Here is a 7901-nt window from a genome sequence, read left to right on the forward strand (position 1 = left end):
CTGTCTTGCTAAAGAGCCCCCAAACTCCACAACCTCCCCATCCTTCCTGGTCATTTGACGCTGGTTTGGGCTGTCCTGGTGACCCAGGCCTATGGGCACACAGGGCCCGTCCAGCCCTTCTGCTCCTGTGTATTTAAACTGGGCTTATGCTCCAACATAGAGGTATTTCTCCTCTTTTTCCTGCATCTTGCCCAGGACGTGCCTCTTCCTTGCTCATATCTCTGCCTGGCATCTCTCCTTCCTCTCCTGCTGTCACCCCTTCACGCTCTGTGTTACAGAGGCACATTAACGGGATGTGCAGCTGCACCTGGTTAGCTCGGGGTCAGCACTCGGGAAAAGCTGCTGCTGCGCCGTGGGTTGGTTGATAAGCACTGGGACTCTCCTTGTGATGCAGCTGCACGGCCTGGCTGCTCTCTGTGGTCCATGTTCGGCCTCCTGCAGGGTGGCAGCAGAGCCAGCCTGCACTGCTGCATCCCCAGGGAATAAAAGCTCCGGAGCTTGACTCCTCTGTGCCGAAGCACTGAGCGTCCCCAGCCCAAGAGCTTTTATCCTCTTCCAGTGTGGCTTTGTTTAATAACCACACACGCTCCCTGGATCACTGAGGGTTAGCGGGCCTGCACTGGAGCAACCGGGACTTGAAAGCACCACTCAAGATGCTAGACAGCCCTTGAGGCGTTACTGATCTCCAGCAGGAGCTGCTGCTCCCCAGCTTCTGTGTCTGTTCAGGCCGTACAGCCCGCAGGGCTTTGTTTGCTTTCTCCAGCCAGGCACTTGCTGCTAGAGCTAGTCTGGGAGCAGCCCTGGGTATTTTTTCCCCCCCCAGGTCTCTCAGTTCTCTCTTCAGGGTGAGTAGGCAAGGCTTAGTGAGGCTATCTGGTGTGCAAACATCTCCAGTGGGGTGTGAAGGGAGGGAGATGGGAGCGGGGCTTTTTTTTTTTTTTCCTACTGGCTGCTGCCACCAAGCTGCTGTTGCCGTGTGAGTCTTGCTTCATTTCTGGAACAACGGAGAAACGCGCCATTGGCAAATCATGCAGACAAGCCTGTCCTGACCAGATGACATTTGGTCTGTCTGCGCACCTATAACGGGCAGGTCAGAAAATCTTGTGATGTTTTTTCCGAGGTTGAACTGGATTTGAACTCTGCTCCGCTCCCAGTCCCCTTCTGTAACTCCGCTGTGCAAGCACATTTGTCTGACCTAATTCTGTGCCCTTGAGTACCTTGCTGAGATGTTCTCCTCCGACAGGAACTGACAGCAGCCTCAGCTGCGCCCATTTCGCTGGTGCTTGTTTCTGAGCTCGCAGAGATGCGGACTGACACGGCCCGGGAGCTGCTCACCAGGGCCTCGAGGCTGGCGGCCTCGTGGGGCACCGGGAAGCAAACAGTGCTTGAGGCTGCCACCCTTCGCTGCCCTGGGCTGCCAGCTCTCAAAATGGTTCTCTGGTACCTTCCCCGGATGCCAAGGGAGAACTGGAAGCTGCATTTCAGGAGCTGGTAAGGCCAGGTGTCCTACAGCACCAGCGTGGGCCCAGGCTACGGGGAGGGAGGAATCACCACCTAAATGGAAACCATTTATTTTATGTACTGAATGTCTGAAATAAACTTGAACGTCATTTTTTTCCCTCCTTCAGCCTAGCTGTAGCAGTACTTCAGACCACTGATTTACTGGGGAATTAGCTATTCTAGGCTCTCCTCAGCCTAATAAGTTTTCACTAGAATTATCTTTCTGCTAAGCCCCGGGAGATGGAAGGGAGGTAAGCAGAGCCGCTGTCAGCTAAAAAAGCCTTGCTAATGAATTAGGTGACGGAGCGGTCTGCTCACGTGCAACTAAACCTTGAATTGTGGCTTCCACCTTCGATACTTTTCCTCCCTTCAATAACCACCTCCACGAAGCACAGAGGGAGCTGAGAGGGGAGGAAAAAAAAAAAAAAAGCCACTCTGCCTCGTCCTTACGCTGATTGCGCTTTTGCTGATACAAATTTCTGGGAGGAGAATCCTGCTGAAGAGGTGTGTGAGAGCAGCTGCTGCCTCAGCTGTTTCGCGCGGTTCCTCCTTCAGCCTGCACCGGGTTCCTGCGCGGCGCGGGGGGACGGCAGAGCTCCTCACGCAGCGCTGATCCGTGCCGCTGTGCTGTGCTGTCCTGGTGTGTCGCAGGCTTGGGAGAGCACGGGCTGGGAGCAGGCTCTGGTAGCAAGGCCGGGGCTGACCCACGGGTTCTCACTTTGCACGGGTACACGAAAACATCCCAGTGAGGTTTTTAAGGGCTTTTAATGGCCTCGGCTGCCACCAGTCCTTACCTGAGCTTCGCTGCGTGGTCTTTAAATGGATGGAGAGGGTCTGGCGTGAGGAACAGCTGGGTGCTTTGGGGAACTCGGGTCTACGCTTCGATGAAAGCCTGGTCCTGTGTGTCTCCACCTCCTTGATGTGCTTTCCAGGCTTCATCAGGAACGGGTCACAGGCCTTTGTGCAGCCCTGGAGCGAGTGGAAATCCCAGGAGCTGACCACTTTGGGGCTCACTTTTATTCTCTGCGTGTATTCCCCTGCCATAGCCCCCTGGTAGACCTGTGTCTGAGAGGCTTCGTGGCTCACTGTGCAGGTCCCCGGCCGCCTGGCTGTGTCCTCACCAGCCTGCAGCAGCCGGAGGTGCCAGGCCTGGAGGTGCTGCTTTTGTCAGGGCTGGCGCTTCGTTCTGCATCTCCGCGGGAATTAAAGCTCCAGCCGTGCTCTCTCACACTCACACATTGCTCTTCCTTCCTTCTCATCGCGTGCTAGGGGGGCTGCTGGACCAAGCCAGCTTCCTCGGCGTGTCCCAGCACCGGCTGCCACCGGCTGCTCACAGGGAGTGCAACGGGGCAGGAGCACAAAGGCCACCGGGCGCTGTCCGGCTCCTGCCTCGTCACAGGTGTAAACGCCGGGCATTTTACAAAATCAGGAAGCCTGGTGTGCTGCCAGCCCGCGGGATGAGCAATGGCCCCGCGGAGGTGGCACCCAGCGAGCTATTTGTTAGCACTCCGCACGGGGAAAGAGAGAGGCTGGCAACCCCAGGCTGAGGTTATCTCCTATCCGTGACACGGGGTGAGTTATGAGCTAATGGCACTTTATTAAAATAGTATTTCGTATTGGAGAGCAAATCTAAGAGCAGATGGATTAGCAAGCAATCCATCACTCCCCATCTTTGCCACTGCCAGCTGAAACGCCTTCTCTGTGCTTCGGCATTACAGCTGGGAGACAGATTTATAATGTGGTCATCTATCTAGTCTCAGATGCCATCCAGCCGAGTATTTACTTCTGCCACCAGGCTGCTTTGCTCAGCACCTCTTCCAGCGAGCCCCGGCAGAGGCTGGGTGCATGGTGAAGGGCAGGTACGGCTCAGCTCCTGCTGTGAACGGCCTGGGATGGCAAATCCTTGCTGCCTCAATTCCTCTTTCCCCCGATTCCCTGGGGGTGCACAGCCTTCCCAAATCTTGGTGATGTCTTCCAGGACACGGCATTCCCTGGCACGAAGCCCTAGCAGCTCTACCAGGCTCCACGCCACGGTCACGTTACAAGATGTGCAGAGGGGAGCAGCACCTGGGCGGCCCAGAGGAGTCCCCAGGCAGTCCTCCAGCTCTTCCATCTCCAATTATTCTCACCCCAGCACAAGTCAGACCGTTTTTCCCCGTTCCAGGCCATTTTTTAGCCTATGCTGCTGTCAGGCCCATGACAACACCCATTTCCCTGCCTGCATTTTCCTCTCTTGTGCCACATAATCCAGGGAATCGCGCAGCCCTTCTCCACGGACCAGCTTTCTCCCACCCCACTGCAGCCACACTTGCACCCCGTCTCCTCGCTCAGCCCCCTGCCCTTCCATCCCACTCCATTCAAAGGGTTGGAAAAAAAAAAAAACCACTCGGATGCAAAACATGCAAAAAGAATATTTTACTGACAAACAGCAAAGGACGGGCTTAGTTTCCGGAGTGGAACTGGTCACCTACTGTACAAACATATTACTGGAAGGGAAGGAATGGCTGATTTACGCTCACTCGTTGACCCAAATTAAATCACAGTGTGCTTTTTCTGCTGCCTCCCCCACCCCAAGCTCTCGGCGCCTCCAGCTGCTCCGGGACCTCCCTTAGCTCAGGCACAGCGCTGCCGCCGCTGGAGAGAACGAACTACGGGTGACATCTACCCGTGCAGGTGTGTTTAATAAAAAATTAGCCATTATTGCTTTTCACCCACAGTAGAGATTATTCTAGGATTGGACTCAGAGCAGAGTGCAATCTCTCTGTTGTCATCGACTCACGGTGTACCTCTCCCTGTTTGATGCATGCAAAAAGGGGTTTGAAAAAAAAAAAAAAGGAAAGAAGGATTAACAATCAGGGAAAACAGCACTCTGGGTTCTGCTCTTGTGTTCTCGCTGCAGAGCACTCCCAAAAAAGTCTTCCTAAGCTGCCCTGCCCTGGTCCGTGCGAGCTGAGGGAGCCCAGGGCGCAACCCCACGGTCCCAGCATCACCTCCCCGTGGAAGCCCCAGGGATGAAAACCAGCACCCCCACGGGAAAGGGATGCGTGCAGGTGAGCGGGAGGTGCTTGGTTAGAGGAACCGGCTCCGTGCAGCGAGCACAGCACAGCGCACACAGATGAACACACGGCCGGTTCGCGGCGAGCTGGCAGCCCGGACACGCTGCGGAGCAGCTCCTTCCCTGCCCACCTTTTCCCACTCCTCTGCTTCTTTCTCCTTGGCTCCAGCAGCCCATGTGCATAGAGGTCACAGGCCTGGCATTTTATTCTATTTTTTTTTTTTTTACGTTCACTTGCTTCTTTATGCCCTCCTGGCACCGCAGTGACCTGGGCTGGCCTGAGCGGACACCTCGCCTTTGCTCCATCCCACGGTAGGACCACCAGTCCCCTGTCCCTTCCCATCCCACAGTGCCCTGGCTGTAAGAGCAACGTTTCCACCGTGCCTGTCCCCTACTCTACATCCCATCCCCTGTCACTGGAAGACACATCTGTTTCACCTGCATGCTCAGGGTAAACACTTGTTGCCCAAATGTCTTTCTGCTTCAACCACATGCACTAATAATAGAAGTACTTCTGCCTTTTACCTCTAAGAGATGCTCTGGGAGCTTCTGTTGCCTGCTTCTACCTTCAAAGCCCTCCTGACACAGAAGAACCCCGCGGTTCCTCCGTGCTCAACCCCCACATCATCGGTGCCCTGCTGGGTGTGAAACTGCTGCGGGGAAGCTGGCTGGAAGCGAAGTTTGAGGTGAGATTGGGGGGTCTCCCCGGGTCACTCAGCACCTGGAAGCCTCCAGCCTCCGTTTGGGGCAGTGAAGGCTGAGCACGGTCCTCCCTTCTCCCTGGGAAGTGGTGCTGCCCAGCGGGGGGATGAGGTTGGATCAGGACCGCCCGGCTGGTCTGTACCACATACAGATGGCTTTTGAGGGTGTCCGAGGAGACCCCGCAGCCTCTCTAGGCAGCCCGTGCCAGCGCTGCGGCACCCGCACAGGACCAAAGGGCTTCCTGACGTTGAGAGGGAACCCCCCATGGTCCAGTTTGTGGCTGTCACCTCTTGTCCTGGCCCTGGGCACCGCTGGAAAGAGCCTGGCTCTGTCCCCTCCGCGCCCCCCTTCAGGTATTTCTGTGTGTGAGTATCACCCCTCAGCCGTCTCTTCTCCAGGATGAAGAAACTCTCAGCCTGGCCTCGCAGGAGAGATTCTCCTCTCCCTTCATCATCTTAGTGGCTCTTTTTAGTATCCTTTTTTATCGGGCATTCTCCTCTCCCAGCTGAGTGCAGCTGGAAAACGAGGTAGAGCCCAGCAGTGAGCGTGACTAAAACCACCCCATCGTCCTGTGAGGCCTGGGACGTGATTCTGGGCTCTCTTCTGCCCTCCTACAGCCCACAGGTCGATGCTGCCAGACACTTGATGGGCCAGGAGATGCGTCCTGCACCATCCCTGGCTGGTTCGAGGGCTAGCAGAGAGGGAAGGGGACACGGCATTTAGCACCAGGTACCACAGGAGCCTCCTTCCCAAAATGTTCCTCAGAGGGAAGGGCCCTTCGCCTTGTGCCACAGCTGCAGGCTCTGGGCCTGCTCTGGCCCCACCTGAAATCCCACCGGTGGTGGCCCTGGGCTCTCCCTTTCCCTCTCTTGTGGCAACGTGAAACTCTGCTGGCTGCCCCCTCCCCGCTTCCCGTAGGCCCACAGGCTGGGTTTGACATTTCACTGCCCCCAGGGACCTCCAACAGGTCCAACAAGGGATTATCCAACAGTGCTGGACAGCGGCTGCTCGAATTTGGGAAGCAGCTGCTGGGTGACACGACGGCTGGCACCAGCCCCTGCGTGCCCCCCCCCTGCCTCTCCACACCTCCCCTTCCCAGCAGAGCCCAGCCGGCACCACGCACCCCGTCTGCGTGCCGGCGGCCAGGCCCGGGCTCATGGCACCAAAACCGCAGGAGAACATTTCCAGCGCCAATCCCAGCTCTGGAGGATCGTCACGTACAGACTCAAGTGCTGCCTCTGCTCTAAAAATATCCCCTCCTGAGGCGGCGCAGAATTCCCCCCGCCGCCCGGTGCTGCAGAAGCCTCCCTCAAAGCATCTGGCGGACGAGCGCTGGGACGTGGCGCGCACGTCCTGACCTTGTTGTGCCAGCTCCCTGATGCCGAAGTCGCTTTTCTCCCTAGCTGAACCCTTTTCGTTTGGGGCTGTTGCTGGGTTTTGGTTTGTTGTTGTTGTCGTTTCGGTCTGGTTTTTGTTTCTTGAAGAACTGGATCAGAGGCAAGAGAACGACAAACAAGTCAACACTAGTACACCTCAGACAATTAAACGAGGGGAAAACACCCCCACACCCAGACGAAAGCAAAACGAGCACATGCACGGGGAAAGGAGGCGGAGCAACAGCAGACTTCACGGTAGCGACCTCACGGGGGCAGAGGGACGAGAGACCACGACGTCGACATCGCTGGCGAGGCTCACACCTCACGAGGACACGGGGGGACATGGAGACAGGAGCGCTCGTCTCGAGCACGGAGTGAGCAGGAGCTGCTCGGGGGATCGTCCCAGCGCCGGGCACGGGCTGGTGCCTGCCCCACAGGATCACATCTGCAGGAGCTTCCTGGGATCAAAGCTCCTCGTGCCCCTCGTGCTGGCTGCTCGAGATCGCCCTTGCACAAAAGATGCACCAGATCTCTTGGGTCAGGAGCAGGGCCTGGCCTTACTGCACGGGAAGGCATTTTCGCCCCTTTTTTATTAAGGGGGAGCATCAATGGCCTCCCCAGGGTGACCCCGCTGGTTTCGCGTGTCCTGAACCCTGATCTATGAGGGGGCTGGTTTCAATGGATTGAAGAGCAGTGAATTGCTCCCAGTAAATCTGATTGCACTGAGAGTATTTTTTTGGTTTTGTTTTTTGACTAAATGTAAACAAAAGAGAGGCTCACACAGTGATAGCTGCAGCCGCAGCAGATTAGAAAAATCTGTTCTTAAACCATGGGAAAATGCACCATGGACACCTTTTTTTTTTTTTTTTTTTTTCTCTTCCAGGGCCTCGTCTTTTTTCTCTGAAATTCTGGTGTGGATCAGACTTGACCCATGTGAGCTGTCACTTCACTCTCTCCAGCTGTAAGTTTCCTATTTAATGATATTTCAACCACGGTCTGTTGCTACAGCAGCGCAAAGCCAGACATTCAATGCAGTCTGAGTTTAGATCACTGCCTTAAGCCTCTCTTGTGGGATGCACCAGATAGAAAGATTATTTAAAGGTATTTTTTGTTTTGGTTTGGTTTTATTTTTTCCCCCGTAACTTGTTCCAAAGACTCAGCATTTTTCCTTATCACGATGGAACTCTCTCCCCTGCAAAACCTTGCCCCATCTTCAGCTCAGAGCTGAAGACGTGTCCGTGACATGAACCTGTTGGATAACGCAGTGC

The sequence above is a fragment of the Anser brachyrhynchus genome (assembly GCF_964034855.1).
Source record: "Anser brachyrhynchus genome assembly, chromosome: 21".
NCBI classification, from domain to species: Eukaryota; Metazoa; Chordata; class Aves; order Anseriformes; family Anatidae; genus Anser; species Anser brachyrhynchus.